The following is a 26,116-nucleotide window of genomic DNA, read 5'->3' as shown; positions in this document are numbered from 1 at the left end:
AAGACTATTTGAGTACATACATTTTTTTATGTCCTAACCAGAAATATAAGATCATTAATGGTAAAAGTGCATATGTTCACACTGTCTTCCACATCTCTTTGAACTCTGCAGGCACCTAGGAAAGCTAAAATTTCATCCAATTTCATCACTTAGGTTTTAGAATGCCAGCAACAAGAAGACTGCAATGATGATGTTTAGCTTTATCCCTATGATTTTATGAAAAGGATACATTTATAGTGAAATAATGCTGCTATTGGTTACTATTTATGTTTTTGTAGCTTAAACATATATTTCCTATTCGTACTAGCTTACCTAGCTTGCATTTCTAGAGAGGGTGATCTCATTTATATGACTCTGTTGATACCTGTTTTTGTTATAATATATTTAATTCTAAATATAATTTTATTAGCAGTAATTTTTTATTTAGCTCAAAACACTACTGCATTGCCTACTGCATAGGTCTCTTTAAATTCTTAACTCTTATGGGACTCTGCATATACTGTATATGTGTGTGTGTGTGTGTATATATATATATATATATATATGTGTGTGTATATAAATATATATTGTATAGTAATGTTATATTTTAACAAAAAAATATTTAAAACACTTTGAAAAAAAAAATTCCCATTTTCAGTGCCTGTGTAAGGTGGTGCGTGTAAGAATTAAATCTGCAACAGTTTGAGCTGTCAACTGTGTCTTCCACTTCACTATTTCCTTTTTTGTCAATTTATTTTTAATTAATTATCTCAAAAATAGAGATGAGAGTTAGGGGCTCTTATAAAATAGGACTGTTATATTATGAGTAGTGATGAGTGGACCCAACAAAGCTACCAGAGCCCTGCTGCAGATTCACAGGCTCACTCTGCCCTCTGCTTCTCAGCACTTCACCTCACTTCTGGCTCATTTTCATAATTTTAAAAGTTGATTTTAAAAGGAAGGAGGCCATGGATAACAAATATAAAAGGCTTGCCACAGTCACAGAGCCTGGATCTATAATTAAGTGTCCCTGGTTTATCTAGCTTGATTTTGATGGTAGATTTCCTTGAAACCTTTTATTGCCAAGGATGTATCTCATACATTCTCATAGGGTGGCACCTTTATGGCCAAGGATAAATTAGATATATCCTCAATTCTAGGAGCTATAACTTTGGATCCCTTGCACCTAGAATCTCAGTTGCAGAATCTCCTCTTTCATATGAATCTAAGTTTGTGTTTCTAGGTGTCAGGGATCCGAAGATATTTACATTTAAAATGATAGTATCAGGACTTATTTTTATAAATATAAATCACAGGATGCAAAGTAATAATCCACCAGAATCTACTGCCACCTTTTTCTCGGGTTATAACAGACAAAAAATGGGTGCAAATATGTTTAAAAAAACAATTAAAATAATTTGCCATTAAGATAAGTAGGGTACTCTTCTTCTTATAACAGGGAAATTGTAGCAGTCATTTTTTGCATTGAGTACATAATAATGGGGAAAAAATTTAAAATTGTTTGTTATATTTGCACAAGGCTGCAACATATGAAAATGGTGAAATGGTCTAAAGAATTTCTGAATGCACTGTATGTATGATGACAATCTCTTCAAAGTGCAGTGACCTCTGTTATCACTAAATTATCAACAATATTATGTACTAAATAGAAATTCCTTTATTGCAACCCTGTATAATAAACTATACAATGCATCTGTTTGCAGAGCTGTTTTCCATTATAGGTTACACTTTAGCAATGCTTCCTGTTCTGGTTTATTCTAAATTCTTAAGTGTTTTTTTTCTCTTTTAGACACTTACAGGATTTTTATAATGACTTTTTAGAATAAAAAAAGAAACTTAAGAACTACTACAATAAATAGAATACAACTATTTATTGCAGACATTGCTGTTTCCATAGATAACGGAAATACAATGGTGAATTTTATGGCGCCAATTACTTTACACCTTGTGCCAACAATGTAGAATTTCTTGAATTCTTGGTTTACCACCAGCTATTTAAGATCAGTCAGTCCAAATTCATGTTTATATGCAAATACATTTTTCAATAAAAACAATTAATTGAAAATATAAATCAATATTCTGCATAAAATCCTATAGCGCTATTTATCGCAGTATAATAATAGTATACTACAAAGCAGTGAGAAATTTTGATTGTTTGCAATAAAGAATTTTATTTTGCAGTTATTCAAAAGTAGACCGTACAAAAGAGTAATCTGTGCTGAATTTTATGATTGACAAAATAAAATAAAAAATATTAGGAATACTTAATACGGGACATGGTTGTATTGTTAATTCTTCATAAAACAAGGGGGAGCATGTGAGCATGTAAAAATGAGAAGCAATTGTAAAAAACTATGGATGTGTGAAAATATAAGAAAATATTAACATGCCCAAAAGACCAAAAAGAGTAAACTTTAAAGGACATCTACCACCCGTTTACCGAGACATGCAGCAGGGCGTACATAAATTAAAAGCCAGGGAAGCGGAGAGGCGCTTGGGTGCCATCAAACTGAGCACCACCGGCTGTTTTACAAAATATAGATGCCAGAAAACATGCTAAATATGGTCCTCCCCATCTCCTAGACTGAACTGAACAAGGACACTCTGGGCAAACTGGGGCACACTGGGGCTTATTTACTAAGGGTCTGCGGATCGCACTTTCGTCAGATTTTCGAAGTTTTGGGGGTTTTTCGCCACTGTGACAGGTATTTAACTGGGGATTTTGTCACACGTGATTGGATTGTGGAGCAGCTGTGCTGGCTTTCATTGTACAGAAATTGGGGGGGCGGGTTGTCAGACGATCCGACCAATTCGCACTGAGTGCGGGATTTAAGATTCAAATTGTGTAACAAGACAATGCACTTACATACACCAGAAAGAAGAAGGTGAACTCCATCGGACCTGAGTGGGGAAGCAACACTTGCAGGATATTGGGCGCACGATCTTAGTGAATCGTGCCAGAGAGCATTATCGTCGGACACTCCGTACTTTGTGAACTCCTCCGGATGGGTAAGTAAATGTGCCCCACTGACTTTTTGGTGCAAAGCCATGTTACCTTTGTTGTACTAGTTGTAAAAGTGCCTAAAATTTTGTGCAAATTATGACATAATTCTGTTGTGAACAGATTGATAAATCTGTCCCTTAGTATTTGCGGAAAATCACACACATGCGATGTGCCCAACATGTAGTAGTAGGTTTAATAAGATGACAGGACAAGGCTCTGACTACACATGCGCTAGCCATGCTGGACACATCCTATCCAGGTGTTTGCAGAAGTTACCGTGTAATGTCACAACAATGGATATACAGGAAGCCTTGGGTGGTACTGGACTGTAAAATGAGAGGTGCTTTGAGAGAAAGGACTCCTCCATGGGTGCAAAATGCTTCTTTACATGTCATTTCAGTGTAATCTTTCTGAAAAATGGTGTACAAGAAGTTCTGTAATTTAGATAGGAAAGATCCAAAAGAATGAAACAGCAAAACCCCCTTGGATAAGTTAAAAAGTTATAAATCCTTTATCTTCTTAAAACTAGCAGCAATAAAACAACACAGAGAGTGGGACCACAAATCTTACATGCTTCAATTAATCATAGACACCCGTACAAGTCAAGCTGAAAGTATATATAACGCCCAAATGGGGGAGGGGCCAAAACATCACTTCCCATCCAGAGGTTACATACAACCCCAACGATTTAGTAATATACAAAATATTCAATAAATTACAATCAAATCATTTCTTATGTTCATACCATATGGAGCAACACTATTCAGTAATAAAATCCAGTAACCTTCTCTATTTAGAAGACATCGTCTTTTGTCCGCACCTCTACATGGAAAAGACACTCTTTCAATGCCGGAAAATCTCAAGCCTCATGTTTCCCCATGATGCATGGTTTGGAAGTGAAAAGTACCGCTGGACACATTTTTTAATTGACATTAGTCAATTTTTTAATTGACATTTCTCCGGAGTACCCGGAGAAAACCTATGCAAGCATGGAGAAAACATACAAACTCTTTGCAGATGTTGACCTGAGTGGGACTTGTACCCTCTATCTGCAGTTTTCAGAATTGGTGGCGTTAATTTGTTTGTGTTTCTTGTGTGTAAACTGTGGCTTCATTGAACCACACCGAGCTCTATGCAGTTCAGCCCTGTGCAGAAACGGTTACTAGGTAGGGGGAAATTTGGCCTTCTCTTGTAGAGCCCCTCGCTGGTTATTCAGTCTTTCCTGATAGGGGGTTTGCCCTTGTCAGGGTGTTTTATCAATTGGAGGTAGGGCCATAGCCTACAGGAATGACACAAGGTGAGTTTACAAACACTTACCTAGTCTGACAGCTAGTGCATAGCCTGGTTATGGTTGCGCTGTTTCTGGACAGGTTTTTTTACAATGTACAGGCAGTCCCCTACTTAAGAACGCCCGACTTACAGACAACCCCTAGTTACAAACTGCTCTCTAGATGTTGGTAATTTACTATACTTTTGCCTTAGGCTACAGTAATCAGCTGTAACAGTTATCAAAGGTGTCTCTAATTAAGATTTATTGTTAATCCTGGTTTGAGAATCCAACAGTTTTAAAATCCAGTTGTCACAGAACTCTGGCACTACAATTATAAAGTATACAGTTCCAACTTACATACAAATCCAACTTAAGAACAAACCTATAGAACCTATCTGCCTGTATTTCTATTTATTTATTCATTCATTTATATTTTATATGTATGCGTTATACATTGTATGTTCCCCACAAAAGACCCCTGCTGGACATTTGCCCCTTTGTAAATTTTTTTAAATTATATAATATTTTTTATTGTATATAGTCGAGTATAACCTGACCCAAGTATAAGACAAGGCCCCTAATTTTACCACCAAAAACTGGGAAAACCTATTGACTCAAGTATAAGCCAAGGGTGGGAAATGCATTGGTCACAGCCTCCCAGTATATAGCCAACAAGTCCCCTGTAGTATATAGTAAGCCAGCCCTCAGTAGTATATAGCCAGCCCTTAGTAGTATATAGCCAGAAAGCCCCCAGTAGTATATAGCCAGCCAGCCCCCAGTAGTATATAGCCAGCCAGCCCCCTTAAGTATATTGCCAGCCAGTCAGCCCCCTTTAAGTATACATCCAGCCCCCTAAAGTAAACAGCCAGCCAGCCCCCTTAAGTATACAGCCAGCCCCCTTAGGTATACAGTCAGCCCCTTAAGTATACAGCCAGCAAGCCAGCCCCCTTTATTCTGCAGCCAGCCAGCACCCTTTGGAATATAGTCAGCCTGCATTAAAAAAAAACTTACATACTCACCTTCAGGCGTCCCCCATGCTTGTGGTGGCTTCCCGATGCTCACCGCGGGTCCACTGTAACAGCTGGCAGAGACGTGTCCATGTCCTCAGCCGGCCAATGCATACTATGACGCCACCAGCGACCACATCATAGTATGCGCCGGCCGGCAGATCACAAGGCCGTGGAGACAGAAGAGGACCCACAACTAGCATCGGGAAGCCGCAACGAGCATCGGGGACTCTGGAAGGTGAGTATGTAAGTTTATTTTTTTTATTGACTCGTGTATAAGCCAAGGTGAGATTTGTCAGCACATTTTTTGTGCTGAAAAACTCGGCTTTACACAAGTATATACGGTACTAGTGAAAGTGGGGCGGATTTCTAATCGGAGCTGTACTGGGTCTAATCAAACCTAGCAACTCTTTTTAAATCTTTAAGGCACTGCCACTGCCTTTTCTCACTACATAGTGATACTTCAGTGATATTTAGTGAGGAGAGAATAACAGTCGGACCTCCTGATGATTAATATAGTAGATAAGTGGAATGTATGTCAAAGTCAACCACCTCAAAAGTGTTACAGGTCACTGACTTTTTTGATTGGTTTCCTTACAAACCTGACCTTTTTGTCTTTCCAGTCCAGTGGAAAAGTAACCTTATTTATGCTTCAGATGAAAGGAAAATGGATGAGTGTTACTGGCTCTGCTGCGTGCTCTAACTGAAGATTCCAACAGCAGTGTATGGTGATATTATGAGGGATAGTACTAACAGAGGGCTATACAGAGCTATAAGGATAAACAATACATTAACTTCTTCTTAATTTGAAGGTGAATTCTAAAATCTGGCAGCAGATTAAATGGGTTGGAAACTTTACTTTCTGCTGCCTTTTCTGCTTACTGCTTTCTTGATATGTGAAGTGAAGACCCTGGTTCAGAAGGATGACAAATTATTTAAAGGTAATTTGAACTCCCCTTAGTTTCAACGGCAGCAGTATCAGAGGGATTCCCCTTCCTCTGGGACAGGAAACTAAGCCCGGAGACTTTTAAAAGTCCCTCTTCCTGGCTTACCTCAGTTGAATTTCAGAGAACCTTATTGGATGCAAACTAACACATTTATTAACAAAACAAAAATAGCATAGCTCTCAGGTATGAGCACAAATACCCAGGGGATGGGGGGTTGGTACATAATACTTTATGACTAGAGATGAGCAAGCACTAAAATGCTTGAGTGCTCGTTACTCGAGTCAAACTTTTCCCGATGGTCAAGTGCTTGTTTCGAATAACGAACCCCATTGAAGTCAATGGGAGACTCGAACATTTTTCAAGGGGACCAATGCTGTGCAATAAAATGTGTCATTTTATTGAGAAATAAGGAAGTCAGTCCTGTATTCGTTGAACTTCAAAAAGGAGAAGGACCCGTGTTAAACATCTGCAATGTGTGAAGAACACATTGCAGATGTTTCCATACATCTGCTAACTTATCAGAAGACACAAGTGTAGAAAGGTGTTCTTCACAATAGTATGTGAAGAACAATATGTATGAAGATTCTTCACAGATATTGTTCTTCACATTCTATTGTGAAGAACACCTTTCTTCACTAATGACTTCTGATAAGTTAGCAGATGTACAGAAATATCTGCAATGTGTTCTTCACTGTGTTCACGGTGTTCTTCACTGTGTTCTTCACTTAAATGATCCTTAATGAACCTGTGTTCACTGTGTTCACTGTGTTCTTCACTGTTCTTCACTGTGTTTCCTTAAGTGAAAGCTCATTCTCGAGCAGGCGAAATACTCATCCGAGCAACGAGCCGTTTCGAGTACGCTAATACACGAACGAGCATCAAGCTCGGACAAGTATGCTCGCTCATCTCTATTTACGACCATTTGTCAAATCAGCATTGGTAGAATGGTCCAACTTGTAATGTTTGAAAAAAGTAGTCATATTTGCCCAGGTAGCAGCCTTGCAGATCTGTTCTAGAGGTTGATTCAGCCAATGAAACTGACACAGCTTAGGTTGAATGGGTTTAAAGCCTAACCGGAATAGGAGAATTTTGTGCCTCATAGCAGGCAACAAAAGCACGTCTTATCCATCCTGCAATAGTCCCCTTTACTGGCTGTTTTGCCCTTATGAGGGCCCTGAAATTGAACCAAAGGATGATCAGAAGCCCTGAAATCTGCAGTTCTTTGCAAGTACAGCAAAACACATCTACGGACAGACCTCTTCTTGACAGTGGAATTTAGAAACTATCTATGGCAGGAAGGACAGCTGATGTTTCAACACAATACGATCCACAAAAACTGAAAGGTAAGGGGCTCTACAAGAGAAGGTCTACATTTCCCCCATCCTCCCAGCTGTAGTAATTGCTAATAAGAAAGAGGTTTTAAGATTCAAATAACAAAAGGAGGACTCTAGCAGAGGCTCAAAGGGGCACTCCACTAAGGCCAAAAGAACCAGATTTAGATCCCAGGGAGGAATAGAAGGACGACAGGATGACAGTCTAGAAGCCCCTTTAAGAAAGTTTTTAATTAGCGGAGACTGGAACAATCTAAGATATAAAAAGCATTCAGGGCTTCTATCTGAACCATAGCATAAAGACCTTGAGATATTTAAACCTGTCTGTAGAAAATCAAGGATAAGATTTATACTTGGAGAGGATGTCAGTTCCAATTGTCCTTTGAAAACTTCAGGAAAGTCTTCCATATTCTCATGTAAATTTGCTTACTCTACAAGCTAAAGAGAAGATCTTTATAGCAAGGGAAGGAGGCATGTAGGAGAGGTGACTGTCACGGGTGGTCCCGCAACCCATATCGCGGGCTCACCCGTGCTGCCCAGCCCCCGCCAGCACGCCGCCAGCGCATCTCACCTGGCCCGGCTCCCGGCTCGCTTCCCTCCACGGTCTGCGCGCGTCCCCGACTGCTAGGGTGCGCGCGCGGCTCCTTCTCAAGATTTAAAGGGCCAGCGCGCCATTAATTGGCGCTGGCCATATTGCCCAAATCTATATAAGCCTGCCTCTTCCTGCAAGCCCTGACGGATCTTTGTGCCTCACAGCCTGAGAGAAAGCTTTACTGCGATTAGCCTGCATTCCGGTGTCTCCTGCGTTCCTGTGTCCCTCCGTGTTCCTGTGTTACCTGAGCTCCTCCATGTTTCCGTGTACCAGTGTTCCTCCATGCTGCTGTTCTGTGTTCCCGTACCCCTCTGCTTGGACCTCCTGTTGCTGACCCCGGATTGAACCCTGACCTTGCATCTCTGCCGCCTGCCCTGACCCTGCGCCTGGACTTTGACCACGAGATTGATTGCCGATCTTGTACCTCAACCTTGGCCGCCAGTGCAGACAAGTCACACCTGAGGAACGACCTGGTGGTACCACGCCGCAGCTTGTCTAACCCGCTTTGCGGCAGGCTCTGGTGAAAACCGGGTACCACTTAGACTCCGGTCCCAGGTAGTGGCTTGAGTCATCGTCTGCAGTGGTCCAGTGGATCCACAACCCGCAAGCCTGACAGTGACTATGTTATAGCTGACTGTGTTATAGCTGAGTTAGCAGTGTGTCATTGTGTGCTTTATCCATCTCACTGATCTAACCATCTCTGATCTCTCCTCTCTTTTTCTATGTGTCAGATACTAGTAGAATGTTCAGAATCTAAATAAAAGTCTAAATAAACCCTGTATCTTGATAACTAGCACATTGGCAGCACACAGCATCTCATAGCACAGAGGTCTGCTTAGAGAGTCCCCGCCCACACTCTGGAATACTACACTGAGCATCACTGAGTGATAGGAACTAAAACAGCAATACAACTGAGTGAAATTGTTAAGAGGCTCAAAATTATTTTTATTTTATAAACATCACTGGGGGGTTATAATTTGAGAACTTTCTTTCATGGGCAAACCCCTTTAATACCATTAAATGCATCAACCTCAATAATCCCAATCTCTTTGTATATACTTTTCATGGCTACAATGTTACAACTTGCATACTAAACGAAGGCTCAGATCTCCTTAAATATCTTACCCCTATCTATTCTGCACCACCCTGGTGCCCCCAACACATGTTTCACACACATCTTTGTCAAGATAGTTTCCTAAAATGTCTTGAAAAGTCTGTTCACAGGTTACAATTCACTTAAGGAATAAAAACATAAAGATAATTCCTGAGCATTATAATTTCCTTGCTATTTGCCTTATATTTCATACAATTAGGTAAAGCCATTTACTACAAAGATTGCAACAAAGTCTTTATTCAAGCTTTTAGCATCAATACATAAAGCTCTAATTGGTATGAAGATGATGGTGATGTTACATGTTTTATATGTGTCATATTTTAGCAAATTGTTGGTTGTGCAAGAAATGTAGCCTAATTCTTTTTCAAACACCAAAAGAGTGAATGATATCTGACATGTGAAAACAGGAAAAAGGGCTGAGAACCAGATTGTAAAATAACTGGGAAAAAAAGATCTTTGTAATATTTTACACTGATGACAAATTAATTCTTAGAATGGATGGAACCAAGAAACAATGATAAGAACATCTGACTTCTGAAACCTTACAAAACAGAGGAACAGTGATGTAGCCCTAACTGCAGTACACAGCGAAACAATGTCCAAGGGGCAAGAGAAGCTGTGGAAGGTACTGTAGCTGAAAGAAAACATACCACCAGAACTTTACCCCACACACAAGTAAAACCTACTGGAAAGGGGTAAAAAGTCTCTCTATATCCCTAAAATGATCTGCCACTGGCATTGTACCTTAATTGTAGTTTTTCTGATATGCAAATGAGTAGACATGAGTCAACTTCTGAAGAGAAGAGTCATATTTTCTCCAGGCTGCCACTCCTCCTTCTTCTGACTGACAGTTTTGTGTCTCTTTAAATCTTGGCCTGAGCAGACAGGAAATCCTCTCCCTGTCCTTAGCAGAATGCTGTCCCTCTTACTGCATGGTATGTTTAGGAGTGGTCACTGTGAAAGGAGGAGCCACATAGTAGTGGGCATGGCCAACATAGACAAAGGCACTTTTTGACAAAGGCAAGGGAGAGGGGGGTGAGTGTGGTTTATTGAGCCTGTTCTTGATGACAGGTTCCCTTTAACAAATTCAATGGTATGTATCAGGGAGAAATATTCACATATAAATGTTTTAGAGTAGTAAAATTCTTTAATAGTTGCAAAAAAATGCTGCACATATTAGATATCATTGCATCTGTAATGACTTGACTATTGTGATAATATTACACAAGTTCTGCATTTTTCTGTTATATTGATTGTGATCTACATCCTCATAGATAACTTCACCAAAATACATCTACAACTTGGACAGAGATGAAATGTCTGGTGTTGGTCTTCTCTCCTGGGAAGTGGATCAAAAGAACAGAGGGGTCTTGTAATCAGATGAATTAACATTCACACCTCAAGTCACCTGCTTATCCTGCTCCCCCTGTTCATGACTAGGAAATATTGATGAATTCAGGCTCCTTAGATGTGTGATTTGCCATGTCCCTTAAAATGGCTGCTCAAAATTAGGGCAAAATGATGCTACAAAGCCAGTCTAATCATATCTCATATATTTCAATTCCTTGTAGATGAAGCGATGATCAGGGTCCTTAAATGCCTTTGGATTGTTGAGCATCAAGGATTTTGAGGTTGGGAAGCCAACAACACAGATATTAGACAAAATACTTCATAGCAGTGTTTGGTAAGGCAAGATTTGTAAATCTGAGAAATGTGCCGGGCATATCTTCTTCTAGGATACAAAATAACATAATTAGGAATATGTCTCCAAGCTGACACCTTGGTACAGGTGTAGCCACACCCCTCTCACATCACAAAGGGGACTGGATTAGGTTAAGATGTGATAAGAGAATGCCCACATCTACTCTTTGTCAGTCTTTTGGTGAATTCATTTCACATGAATAGGCTGCCCGGAATTTCTGCTGAAACACATATAACTGAAGCTATTTCATTAGTAAAGTTATTTGGTTTTATTCCCTTTTTATTTTTGTAATGGTTTGTATGTATTGCATGTATATTGTTTCATAACAATTTTTTACCTGACAGACGAGGGCGGTTCAATAAGTACCCGTGTTAGAAATGAAAATACCATTTTAAAAAAAAATATTTTTCAACATAGTCCCCTTTCAGAAAGATAATCTTCCCAACGTTCCTGTCATTTTTTTTAACCCCTCCAAAAATAGGAATTGACGAACTCTCCGAAATACGCCTCTGTCTCAGCGATTACTTCCTTGTTTAACACCCGCCCCACTTGTCGTCCACCGTGAGCAATCGCGGCACCCATCGGGCCAACAATTTTTTCATCGCCAACTTATCATGTGAAATATTAATTGCCGTTTTGGTCGACACACCTATGGCCTCTGCTACTTTGTGCACTTTCGTTTGTCGATCAGCGAGTATCATGTAATTGACTTTTTGAATTATTTCCTTGGTAACCACATATGCCAGGCGTCCTGGTCGCTCCTCATCCAAAACGGATGTTCGCCCACGTTCAAATTCGTGGAACCAATATCTAACTGTGGTCATAGATGGCGAAGTGTCCCCATAAACAGCATCCAACTTTGCTTTTATCTCCTCAAATTTTTTCCCATCCAAAAACAAAAAGCGAATTACCAAACAATACTGCTCTTTTTCCATCTTAGCGAAAATCAAGAAACACATAATGGCTGCCAAATCCAAACTAACCTATCAATCAGTCTGTAATTTGTTTTGCCGTCGTTTGATAGATGGCAGCACATGCTGATAACAACAACTTCCCTCAGGAACGGCTTCTGTCGTCATACACGGGTACTTATTGAACCGCCCTCGTATTTTATGTGTGCACTGTACTTTTTTGTATCTTCAATTTAAAACAAAATAAAATAAGTCTCTGTAGGCTCTGTGTCATTTACCAGTGTAAATTGTCTGTGCAAATAAGGTCTACCGCCTTCTTAGTATGAGAAATTGTGGGTGGTGGCAGCTTGGGGGGAGAGAGCTAGGGAGTAGATTTAGTTTAAATACACCATCTTGGAGAGTTTGGCCGGATTTATATTGTAAATTGGGAGGCTCCCTATTGTTAGTGTGCTCCTTGATTGAACTCAAGAGTGAGGGATCATCACAACTATTATGAGTAACTTGGTATTTGTCCTGTATAATATATTTTCAAAAACAATATAAAGAGAAAATAACATTTTTCTCTTCATGCACTTTCATAAAAGTTGAATAAAAAAAAACCCAAAAAAGATATACATCCTGCAATGGAAAATAAGGACATCATCCATAAAAAAAAGCCCTCACACACACCTGTTGATAAAAACATTGTTATGGGTCTTAGAAAGGGATAGATGAAAAACAAATGGAGCCAATTCATTATGCCTGTGAAGGAAACCGTGATGTTTTGGACCCCTGAAGGGTAAGCAAGGTCATTTAGTTCTGAGAGGCGCAGGAAGTAATTTAAAGTTGTCCACACAACAACAATAAATCACAATGGATCTGATCATTGTGTCATGTACATATTCATAAGCAGCCCTCTTCTGGGAGGAAGGGGTTAATAGGGACTTTTAAGCATGCATAGACATTTAAGGAAGCCAGCACAAGTTACATAGGCTGAAAAGTACAAGTAGTTTGTCGGCATTGTCCAGAATTCATTTATATGGGCCCCAATGGTTGTAAAAATAACAAACGCCCTATACTTGCCTCTCCCTTGCTACCACCATGCGGCCTGTATACCAAGGCTCAGCAGTGATATCACATTAACAATGGACACACGCTCCAGGCTGCAGGTGTCACTGATACAAAGACGCTGGCAGTGATGAGATAAACCATGTTGGACAAGAGCATGGGAAAGAGGGGCCAGCGATGACACTATGGAATGCGTTGGACCAGAGCACCTTCCTTGACTGTTCTACTCCTCAGCACCATACAGCCACCTGACTTAATTCTATTACTCCTTACCAGTGGCTACATGTGTTTGATAAAGACTGAATGCCGTTGAAACTTTACACGTATTTGGTACTGCAGCAGAAAGGTAAAAAAGAAAAATAATCTTCACTTCAAAAGTCCCTGACATTATTCTTATAATTCATTATCTGACATCAACTTATTTTTAGAAGTTTTTAGAAAACATTTAATACAGTCAATTAAAAGGCAATTAGAGGCAACACAAATGACATCCCATTGCCTGTATATGTGCCACAGAACACTCAAAAGATGCAAAATATAATGTTCCATCCTGGAAGGATATAATACTACGGGCCATTTAAAGTCAAAGAGATAGTATGGAAAGAAAATATTTTGTAAGTAATAATGAACATGATACTAATTAGCTGTTCTTCTTTTCTTCTGGATGCCTTTTTTCACACTTTTTATTTTTTTCATTATTTCTCATTTATTTTAGGGAAAAAAACAGTTCAAAAGAGAAAGTGTTCAAAACTGTTTTGCTGCTATGGAGACATTTCTACTTTTTCAACTTTTAGATCTTACGAAATGTGAACGGGTAATTGGATAAACTTTCATTATGTAAATTAGCAAAGCATAAACTGCAGCAAAATAATAAAGACGAAGCTATAATCAGGAAACAAAATTAATCAAAATGGAAAAACAAAACATGTTTAGTTATACAAATGCCATCATGTAAGCTGTGGGAATGTGAAAGGGATACATTCATAGAGAGGTTGGCCAGTGGCAGGGGAGTCTTTATTTTTAGTGGATTTAACCTTTTAGATTATTAACAAGTTGTTTTATGAGTAATAACTACTTTTGCACATTATATGACTTTTTATTTCTCTTTTTCCACCATTTAGATATGATGTCTGCCCCTATAACAATAACATTATGAAATAGTGGCCATAAAATATTTTTATAGTTTGAAGTTAACTTCCTTATGCCAGGCGTATACCTATGATAGTTGGGTAAAACAAAGGGAAATAATGTGCAGCTCACAAGATGTTCACAAGTTTGAGGGAGACACAGCAGGGAAATCCCTTGAATCCGGCACGGTAGGAGTGCAATCGCGTTGCCTGCCAGGCTTGCAGGTATGGTACGTGGAAACTCAGAAGAGACTTGTAACGCAGCACATCCATAAAAACTTGAAGCTTTATTAGGAATACGTTAATAACGTATTCCTAATAAAGCTTCAAGTTTTTATGGATGTGCTGCGTTACAAGTCTCTTCTGATTTTCCGTATACCTATGATACTACTGTAACACAATAAACCACATCTATGGAGACACATATGCTGTAGGGTAGGCAGGTGGTAGAATGATTGAGCAACTACTGGAAGAAAGTGTTTCAATTACTGTCACAATCCTTTTCTTTTTGTGTACCAATAATTGTGTATAATGCAGCTGTACATTCATTTCATGATTCTGTTCAATAAAGTTAAAAAACCCCCCAAAACTTCCTTATACCAACATCAAAAAGCAGGGGGAGTACCTAGTTAGCTCAGCAATGTTGTTGAATGGTAGACTCACAGAGAGGACTGTTAATAACTAACTTTAGAGTGAACCAGCATACAGCATATGATTAGATCACATCACGTCTCTATACAACCCCCCACCTTTCCCCATATAGTGGGAGCATGATATAGCTGCACTGGTCTCTCCGTCATAAACTAAGGAATAAAAATAAAAACAAAAGTTTCCATCCCTGACAAAATACTGCCACTGTTATTTTTTTTTAAAAACCATGCAGGGTGGACAACTATCCATCTTTTTTAAAGTGTATTGATAAAAGTTAAACTTTTTTCTTTCATACCGTGTATCTCCCTAAAGTAAAACAAACTCTATTATTTCTGTCTGGAAAGCTCTAAGGGAGTTGTCATGTATGTTGAACTCTTGTGGGATCGTTCTCATTCTCTTTTTAGTCAAAATCACACCACTGGGTTCATTTCAAGTGACAGTGGAGGACGAGTCACCTGGTAGTACTCTGCGACTAGCCAAGTTCAAACCAGGAGGGATTGTGTTTGTCTACTATGATGAACCCCCATTCTCAAATTCAGTCATGGGGTTTACTTAGGACTTAGGGAGTCCTCACAGTTCAGCCCATAAATCCCTGCCCACCTTTAGTGGCAAGATGGCACTAAATCTACTCCCATGCGCTAAACTCACTGCCACCACCCATGAATTTACTTAATCTAGAAAAGCCACAGGCACCTCACCCACACAATACACATTGGTAATTCACAATGACCATGCAACCACTAAACATACAAATCTAAAGAACGTACGTAAATTGTTTCAGAAATTTAGATTCTCTAAAGCTACAAGCAGAGACTAATTAAGGTTAAACTTTAATATACCTGGAGGTACAATACACTCTGATATACAAATATAAACTTGTCAGATATGAAATAGGTTACAAACAATATACATACAATATATACAAACAGTTATGAAAAAGTACCCTTCCTATGGAATAGTTTGAAATACTACGGCTGTGGGAGTGCAACAAAGGCAATTCGGGCAGCCTTCTGGTGGTGATGGAGTTTCCGAGACTGACAGGGAGGTTCACTAATTTAAATGCAGTGGGTTTTTGGTTCCCACCCCCTCACTGTGATGTCACTGAGAGGGGGAGGTCAGCATTACCCCCTCCATCCAGAAAGGTATCCTTTATGGATGATTTTGATTAAAACTCCATAACTTTTGATTGGAATATGTCACAACCATGCCATTGCTTTCAATCATTGGGATACCATTCTACCTCTCACCCCATACCACTCACAATCTATAACCATTGTATCCACATGTTGGTGTGACGTTTCGGGGGACATGCCCTCTTCCTCAGACATCCTGTCCCTCAAAACGTCACACCAACATGAGGCTCACAAGATCATTACATGGCGTCTAAAGTAGTTAGAGTCTCTGCCCTAGGATCAGGAAATGTGAGTCAAGCTTTACCTGCTTCATAGCTTCATCTGCCAAATACGCCAGATTGGTGAACATATAAAGGTGCATGTGTAAAAAATGGGAGCTGGCTTATTTGATCTAAGGTTAAAGTTGCAAGCTATATACAAATAGTAACGAATAAGCTATAAATAGAGATGATCAAGCACTAAAATGCTCGGGTACTCGTTATTCGAGACGAACTTTTCCCGATGCTCGAGTGCTCGTCTCGAATAACGAACCCCATTGAAGTCAATGGGAGACTCGAGCATTTTTCAAGGGGACCAAGGCTCTGCACAGGGAAGCTTGGCCAAACACCTGGGAACCTCAGAAAAGGATGGAAACACCACGGAAATGGACAGGAAACAGCAGGGGCAGCATGCATGGATGCCTCTGAGGCTGCTTAATCGCACCATTATGCCAAAATTATGGGCAACAGCATGGCCATGACAGAGTGACAGAATGAAGCTAGATAGCATCTAAAACATCCAATAATTGACCCTGACACTATAGGGGACGGCATGCAGAGGCAGCGGCAGCAGCGGCAGGCTAGAGAGTGGCATGGCGACATACCCTAAATGGACTCAGGCTTCAAACCAATGGGTGGCAGAGAGGAACCAAAGGAGGTGAGCAAGAAGCGCTCAAATAATATCGGTACATGATAAAAGTTTGCCAGTATATTTTGTGGATTACACAGCAGGGTGGCGACAAAGTTAACATGGAAGCCATGAAAACAACCCAAAATTCTGCCTGACACAGCTCGTTTGATAAGGGGACCATGTATGGAGGCAGTGAACTAGTAGTAGATTAAAGGTGCTGCAGTTAAAACTATGTTAGTTGGATCTTGGCATGGAGCTGGCGCTCCGCTGCCAGGCGAGCTTTCGCCAATCCAAGCCCCTGTCTCTAGGCTACTCCCCAAACAGCACTTCTAAGAACCTTTTGTATAAGATCAAGTGTAATAGCGTTCTTATAAGTTTAGGATATGGCGGGTGAGGGGAATGGAAACAGATGCGCAAGAAGCGCTGAAATAATATTGGTAAATGATAAAAGTTTGCCAGTATATTTTGTGGATTACACAGCAGGGTGGTGACAAAGTTAACAAGTTTGTTGTGGAAGCCATGAAAACAACCCAAAATTCTGCCTGACAAAGCTCGTTTGATAAGGGGACCATGTATGGAGGCAGTGAACTAGTAGTAGATTAAAGGTGCTGCAGTTAAAACTATGTTAGTTGGATCTTGGCATGGAGCTGGCGCTCCGCTGCCAGGCGAGCTTTCGCCAATCCAAGCCTGTGTCTCTAGGCTACTCCCCAAACAGCACTTCTAAGAACCTTTTGTATAAGATCAAGTGTAGTAGCGTTCTTATAAGTTTAGGATATGGCGGGTGAGGGGAATGTAAACAGAAGCGCAAGAAGCGCTGAAATAATATTGGTAAATGATAAAAGTTTGCCAGTATATTTTGTGGATAACACAGCTGGGTGGCGACAAAGTTAACAACTTTGATGTGGAATCCATGAAAACAACCCAAATTTCTGCCTGACACACCTCGTTTGATAAAGGGACGATGTATGGAGGCAGCTATATGGACGACTTTTGGAGGTAGCAATGGAGACAACGTGTGGAGGCTGCTATGGAGACAATTTAATTTGGATAGTGCCTGTATGTGGCAGTCCAAAAAAGTTTTCAAACCAGAGGAGCAGGTAGGTGGCCCTCCAGAAAAATGGAATAGATTGAGTGCCTGTATGTGGCAGTCCAAAAAAGTTTTCAAACCAGAGGAGCAGGTAGGTGGCCCTCCAGAAAAATGGAATAGATTGAGTGCCTGTATGTGGCAGTCCAAAAAAGTTTTCAAACCAGAGGAGCAGGTAGGTGGCCCTCCAGAAAAATGGAATAGATTGAGTGCCTGTATGTGGCAGTCCCAAAAAGTTTTCAAACCAGAGGAGCAGGTAGGTGGCCCTCCAGAAAAATGGAATAGATTGAGTGCCTGTATGTGGCAGTCCAAAAAAGTTTTCAAACCAGAGGAGCAGGTAGGTGGCCCTCCAGAAAAATTTAATAGATTGAGTGCCTGTATGTGGCACTCACAAAAATTGTTTAAAACAGAGGACCGGGTCGGTGGCCCTCCAGAAAAATTAAATGCATAAAGTACTATAGCTAGAGCCAGTGGGCCCTGTCAAAAAATAGCCAGTTTCCTCTGCTTTACTGTACAAAGAGGAGGAGAAGGAGGAAAATGAGGAGGAGGAGGAGTGGATAAATTATTCAGGTTGAGCTTCATTCACCTGGTGGAGATTGGAAATTATGAGAAATCCAGGCTTTATTCATCTTAATAAGCGTCAGCCTGTCAGCGCTGTCAGTCGACAGGCGTGTACGCTTATCGGTGATGATGCCACCAGCTGCACTGAAAACCCGCTCGGACAAGACGCTAGCGGCAGGGCAGGCAAGAACCTCCAAGGTGTACAGCGCCAGTTCGTGCCACATGTCCGGCTTTGAAACCCAGTAGTTGTAGGGAGCTGTGTGATCATTTAGGACGATGGTATGGTCAGCTACGTACTCCCTCACCATCTTTCTGTAAAGATCAGCCCTACTCTGCCGAGACTAGGGACAGGTGACAGTGTCTTGCTGGGGTGACATAAAGCTGGCAAAAGCCTTGTAAAGCGTACCCTTGCCAGTGCTGGACAAGCTGCCTGCTCGCCTACTCTCCCTCGCTACTTGTCCCGCAGAACTACGCACTCTGCCGCTAGCGCTGTAAGAAGGGAAATACTGTTTCAGCTTGTGCACCAGGGCCTGCTGGTATTCATGCATTCTCACACTCCTTTCCTCTCCAGGGATGAGAGTGGAAAGATTTTGCTTGTACCGTGGGTCCAGGAGAGTGAACACCCAGTAATCGGTGCTGGAATAAATTCTTTGAACGCGAGGGTCACGGGATAGGCAGCCTAGCATGAAATCTGCCATATGCGCCAGAGTACCAACGCGTAAGAATTCACTCCCCTCACTGGCCTGACTGTCCATTTCCTCCTCCTCCAACTCCTCTTCTTCTGCCCATACACGCTGAACAGTGAAGGACTCAACAATGGTCCCCTCTTGTGTCTCGCCAACATTCTCCTCCTCTTCCTCCTCATCCTCCTCCACCTCCACCTCCTCCGATATGCGCTGAGAAACAGACCTAAGGGTGCTTTGGCTATCAACAAGGGAATCTTCTTCCCCCGTCTCTTGTGACGAGCGCAAAGCTTCCGACTTCATGCTGATCAGAGATTTTTTCAACAGGCCAAGCAGCGGGATGGTGAGGCTGATGATGGCGGCATCGCCACTGACCATCTGTGTTGACTCCTCAAAGTTACTCAGCACCTGACAGATATCAGACATCCACGTCCACTCCTCATTGTAGACTTGAGGAAGCTGACTGACCTGACTACCAGTTCTGGTGGAAGTTGACATCTGGCAGTCTACAATCGCTCTGCGCTGCTGGTAAACTCTGGATAACATGGTCAGTGTTGAATTCCACCTCGTGGGCACGTCGCACAACAGTCGGTGAGCGGGCAGTTGGAGGCGGCGCTGCGCTGCCCTGAGAGTGGCAGCATCTGTGCTGGACTTCCTGAAATGCGCACAGATGCGGCGCACCTTCGTGAGCAAATCAGACAGATTGGGGTATGTCTTGAGGAAACGCTGAACTATCAGATTTAACACATGGGCCAGGCATGGCACATGTGTCAGTCTGCCGAGTTGCAGAGCCGCCACCAGGTTACGGCCGTTGTCACACACAACCATGCCTGGCTTCAGGTTCAGCGGTGCCAGCCACAGATCAGTCTGCGCCGTGATGCCCTGTAATAGTTCTTGGGCGGTGTGCCTTTTATCGCCTAGGCTCAGCAGTTTGAGCACCGCCTGCTGTTGCTTAGCGACGGCACTGCTGCTGTGCCTAGAGCTACCGACTGATGGCGCCATGCCCACGGATGGTAGTTCGGAGGAGGAGGTGGAGGAGGGGTGGGAGGAGGAGGAGCCATAGTAGGCCTGAAACACCTGGACCGAGGTAGGCCCCGCAATCCTTGGCGTCGGCAGTATATGACCAGCCGCAGGGTCAGACTCGGTCCCAGCCTCCACCAAGTTAACCCAATGTGCCGTCAGCGATATATAGTGGCCCTGCCCGGCAGCACTCGTCCACGTGTCCGTGGTCAGGTGGACCTTGTCAGAAATGGCGTTGGTCAGGGCACGGAGGATGTTGTCTGACACGTGCTGGTGCAGGGCTGGGACGGCACATCGGGAAAAGTAGTGGCGGCTGGGGACCGAATACCGAGGGGCGGCCGCCGCCATGAGGTTGCGAAAGGCCTCGGTCTCTACTAGCCTATAGGGCAGCATCTCCAGGCTTAGCAATCTGGAGATGTGGACATTAAGGGCTTGGGCGTGCGGGTGGGTTGCACTATATTTGCGTTTCCGCTCCAGCGTCTGGGGTATGGAGAGCTGAACGCTGGTGGATGCTGTGGAGGATCGTGGAGGCGACGATGGGGTTTTTGTGGCAGGGTCCTGGGCAGGGGGCTGACTATCAGCTGACACAGGGGAAGGAGCAGTGGTGTGCACGGCCGGAGGTGAACTGGCTTGTTGCCACTGAGTGGGGTGTTTAGCATTCATATGCCTGCGCATACTGGTGGTAGTTAAGCTATTAGTGGTGGAACCCCTGCTGATCCTGGTTTGGCAAATGTTGCACACCAAAGTCCGTCGGTCATCCGGTGTTTCCTTAAAGAACCTCCAGACTTCTGAAAATCTAGCCCTCGCCGCAGGAGCCCTCGCCACAGGAGCTTCACTAGTTGACACATTTGGCGCTGATGCACCAGGTCTGGCCCTGCCTCTCCGTCTGGCCCCACCACTGCCTCTTCCAACCTGTTCTGGTCGAGGACTCTCCTCCGTCTCAGAAGCACTGTGTTCACCCGGCCTATCAACCCAGCTTGGGTCTGTCACCTCATCATCCTCCGATCCCTCAGTCTGCTCCCCCCTCGGACTTCCTGCCCTGACAACAACTTCCCCACTGTCTGACAACCGTGTCTCCTCATCGTCGGACACCTCTTTACACACTTCTTCCACTACGTCAAGAAGGTCATCATCACCCACAGACTGCGACTGGTGGAAAACCTGGGCATCGGAAAATTGCTCAGCAGCAACCGGACAAGTGGTTTGTGACTGTGGGAAGGGTCCAGAAAACAGTTCCTCAGAGTATGCCGGTTCAAATGCCAAATTTTCCTGGGAGGGGGCAGACTGGGGGGGAGGAGGCTGAGGTGCAGGAGCTGGAGGAGTGCCGATTTCGGTGACATGGGTGGACTGCGTGGAAGACTGACTGGTGGACAAATTGCTCGAAGCATTGTCGGCAATCCACGACATCACCTGTTCGCACTGTTCTGGCCTCAACAGTGCTCTACCACGAGTCCCAGTAACTTCAGACATGAACCTAGGGAGTGTAGCTCTGCGGCGTTCCCCTGCTCCCTCATCAGCAGGTGGTGTCTCACCACGCCCAGGACCACGGCCTCTGATTCCTGCAGTAGTTGGACGCCCACGTCCCCGCCCTCGTCCTCTACCCCTAGCCCTCGGGTTAAACATTTTGAAAATGAAAGTTATAACTTTAATTTTTTTTTTACTTTTTTTTGTGTTTTTTTGTGTTTTTTAGTTTTTTTTTGTGTTTTTTAGTTTTTAAAACCAAACAATGCTATCCTATTGCTATGGCTATTTTCTAGCCAAGTATGAAAGCACACTGCTATGCCAGATGAGATGACGCTGAGTTATGAAAAAATAAACGTAAAATAAAAAGGAAATGGCAGACTGTGCCTAATTGAAATCCAACCCCTAATAAATTTTCCCACTTCGGTCTTTGCGATGGATATGTGCGTCACTAAGCGCAAAACACAGCGGTCGCAAGTCTCACTACAAATTGCTCACAATTTGCTAGTAGATGCACTGCAGCAAGGACAGCCACCAGCAGATCAACCAGAAATCAAATATATATAACGCTACTGTAGGCGTAAGTAAGCCGTTTGGATTCTCCTATGGCTATTTTCTAGCCAAGTATGAAAGCACACTGCTATGCCAGATGAGATGACGCTGAGTTATTAAAAAAATAAACGTAAAATAAAAAAGGAAATGGCAGACTGTGCCTAATTGAAATCCAACCCCTAATAAATTTTCCCACTTCGGTCTTTGCGATGGATATGTGCGTCACTAAGCGCAAAACACATCGGTCGCAACTCTCACTACAAATTGCTCACAATTTGCTAGTAGATGCACTGCAGCAAGGACAGCCACCAGCAGATCAACCAGAAATCAAATATATATAACGCTACTGTAGGCGTAAGTAAGCCGTTTGGATTCTCCTATGGCTATTTTCTAGCCAAGTATGAAAGCACACTGCTATGCCAGATGAGATGACGCTGAGTTATTAAAAAAATAAACGTAAAATAAAAAGAAACTGCCAGACTGTGCCTAATTGAAATCCAACCCCTAATAAATTTTCCCACTTCGGTCTTTGCGATGGATATGTGCGTCACTAAGCGCAAAACACAGCGGTCGCAACTGTCACTACAAATTGCTCACAATTTGCTAGTAGATGCACTGCAGCAAGGACAGCCACCAGCAGATCAACCAGAAATCAAATATATATAACGCTACTGTAGGCGTAAGTAAGCCGTTTGGATTCTCCTATGGCTATTTTCTAGCCAAGTATGAAAGCACACTGATGAGATGACGCTGAGTTATGAAAAAATAAACGTAAAATAAAAAGTAAATGGCAGACTCTGCCTAATTGAAATCAAACCCCTAATAAATTGTCCCACTTTGGTGTTTGAGGTGGATATGTGTGTCACTAAGAGCTAAACACAACGGTAGCAAGTCCCCCTGCAAATTCCTCACAATATGGTACTAGCTGCACTACTAGTGCCAGCAAGCCCAGCCACAAGCAAACAAAAAAAAAAAAGTATAACGTTATTGTAGCCCTAAGAAGGGCTGTTTGGTTCTTGTTGAATCACTCCTGCCTAACACTATTCTAATAGAACACCCTAACGCTTTCCCTGACCAGCAGCAGCTCTCTCCCTAGCGGCATCCAGACACAGAATGATCCGAGCAGCGCGGGCAGCGGCTAGTCTATCCCAGGGTCACCTGATCTGGCCAGCCAACCACTGCTATCGACGTGTAAGGGTACCACGTCATGCTGGGTGGAGTGCAGAGTCTCCTGGCTTGTGATTGGCTCTGTTTCTGGCCGCCAAAAAGCAAAACGGCGGGAGCTGCCATTTTCTCGAGCGGGCGAAGTATTCGTCCGAGCAACGAGCAGTTTCGAGTACGCTAATGCTCGAACGAGCATCAAGCTCGGACGAGTATGTTCGCTCATCTCTAGCTATAAACAATGCTGTTCCAATATATTTGTGTGATATTACAAGGAAACTGAAGTTGTTAATGGACAATATTTTGAAGTAAAGTTTATACAAGTTTGAGAATAAATTATTGTGGTCATTAATTTTACACTATTTGTGCCTTCTCTAAGCATTTTCATTACAAAATAATAGTGCGTTATAACTTACCTTGCACCCTGACAGAATCCTATGTTTATTCCCAGGGGTTGGCTCCGAGTTGGATGCATTTAAAAAAAAACACATGTATTGTCTATGCTGCTCACTATTCAGCTCTCAGCCTCCATCTTTGTGTTTCCTGGTATGAGGATCGGGTCATTAGGTGCTTTTAAGAAGACACATACATTTAAGGCAGGAGCACAAGTTACAGAAGCTAGATTAAAAATAAAAAGACCTTAACCTCTACACGCACAAGGATGTAATAGTACGTCCTTGCATGAAGCTACTACCTGCACCAAGATGTGCTACTACATTCTGCTTCTGGCACGACTTATGAGCAAAGCCGGCACCAGAAGCAACGGGTGTCAGCTGTGTTTTACAGCTGACATCGCAGTCTAACACCCGCAATCAGGCATGAATTTGGCATGTAAGGGTCTTCCCCCTAAGGATCGGACCCCCGGTGCTGCTTATCGATCCTGAAAGTGTTAACTAGCAGGATTTAGTTTATGCCATCCACTCTGATTTACAGCACTCTGGCACCCTGAAGCCAAAGTCTCAACTCGTCCCTTAGAAGAAGCAGCAGTGCGGTAGTCCACAAAATACAAAACTCTTCATCTCATATAGACAAGGCATTGAAAACATTTTGTTACGAAAAACAAATGACAACTCATTTGGTAGTAATTCCACCTTTAGAACTCAAAAGCCAATACCAAATGAGTTCTGAAAGCAAGTCAAAATAATGGTCCAAAAACTATAGATTTTCCAAAGTAAATACTGAAGTGCTTTTTTTTAATCATTTTCTTATTTTGGCAGTCATGGTAGTTAAATCAATGCACATTCTCATTTATAAAGCATCTCCCTCTCTTCTCCTATAAGGATGATTGATTTTAAGCATTAAAATCGGATTAATTCATGATAAACCCAGTCAGTACTTAGTATTTCTGAGAATGTTATAAACCGGCAACAACAAAGTAGTAGAAGACAAATAATACACCTCCGGGGATACAGTACAACCCATAACATATTTAGACTGACATTTTGGCAAGTACAATTCTTCTGATTAATTAAAACCATTAACAGATGAGCTGTGCCAATTGTTCAGTCGCTCATGCACTTGAGTGTGATGGTAATTTTAAATAGGCTTTGTTTACTTGGAAAAACTGTTCAGGGCATTAGGAAATGAGTTCACTTTTACATGCGATGTAGTTGTATTGATCTGTCGTTGGTTTGTAACTGCGCTACATAAGAAAAATATTTGAGCTTTGTGGGTAAACCAAGAATTTTCTAAGTCAAAATTAGAACATAGAAATATGTGACTCCTCATCCACAATAGTGTGCTATTTTTTTTTCTATTGTGACTTTTTTATAGCTTTTTTTGTTATTATCAATTATATTGGTGTTTTGATGGGTTTTTGTAGATCTTTATTTTAATAGGCCAATTTTTAGAGCAATGAAAATTAAATTGATTTTGCTGTGCTAGTTTAATACTACAAATCTTTTTGTAATTGTTTGCTGTACTATGGCTGATATTTATCAAATATGGTATGACAACTTATGGTGTAGAATGTAAGATATATAATGTTTTAATGTATATTTGGCAAGTCCTGGAGAAGGACTGTTATTGCACCAAACTATTTCTCATTTGCATCCTTCAGACCACTTTTCACACAATGTACAGTCCCAGTATAACAAGTGAGGAAAGTCCAAAGGAGAGTCCAGATAAGATGGCCCTAGGTGATCCTAAAATGGACAAGATTCCATATGCAGACTCATAAGAGGCAAACACAGAGAGAAAATTATAGTCAAAACAATAGTCAGAAATTGAGGTTTAACACTAGATGGCAACTCGGTATAGAAAGTATAAGAACAACCAAAATCATTAGGAAGAGAAGTTCAGCCCCAATGACAGTTTTGTACATGGCTAAGGAGATAACTGAGACACACAACTAGCCAAGGAGTTTTAACTCTTGACTATCTCCCAAGCCAGCATGAAGATAAGTTATGGGAAATAAACAAAGATTGTATACACCACTGTACTACCTCAGAAGAGGTGTGATTCATCTCTTTTGACATCTTTTTATTTGTCATAGGCCGAATTCACACGAATGTATGCCCGCCTGGCTACGGCATGCCGGAGAGGAGGAGGGGTGAGATTTACGGCGTACATCCGTGCACAGAGGGAACATAGGAACTGATGGGCATTATATAAATAAAGATTATTATTCTGCTGCCAAAATGGAAATTTGTTCCCAAGAAGTCGGTGAAGATTACTCTTAGCTAGTATTGAGTGGACCTGAACCACAAAGTTTGGGTTTGTACTTTGTGCGTGCGTGTCTTCTGTACCTGACCCCAAACTTTATAAGAAGTTCAGGTCTGGGTTCGGATCATCCTCTCCCTCCACCATTTATGCTCGCAATTGGTGCTGGCATGACGGTGCCGCCATTTTGGGGAGGATTGTTGCTTCTG

At 42.0% G+C, this 26,116-nt stretch overlaps 1 long non-coding RNA gene across 1 annotated transcript; it reads left to right on the top strand.

Moving 5' to 3' along the window:
- The first annotated feature begins 10,840 nt into the window (after window positions 1-10,840).
- Window positions 10,841-25,836, top strand: LOC140073427 (uncharacterized). The gene is made up of 3 exons (XR_011849192.1): window positions 10,841-10,949; window positions 13,641-13,739; window positions 25,741-25,836. It is a non-coding gene; the product is annotated as an uncharacterized lncRNA (long non-coding RNA).
- Window positions 25,837-26,116: the final 280 nt, after the last annotated feature.

This window comes from Engystomops pustulosus, chromosome 1 (assembly GCF_040894005.1).
Source record: "Engystomops pustulosus chromosome 1, aEngPut4.maternal, whole genome shotgun sequence".
Lineage (NCBI taxonomy): Eukaryota > Metazoa > Chordata > Amphibia > Anura > Leptodactylidae > Engystomops > Engystomops pustulosus.
Note: the sequence above shows the minus strand (reverse complement) of the source record. Positions and strands in the feature narration are given on the sequence as shown.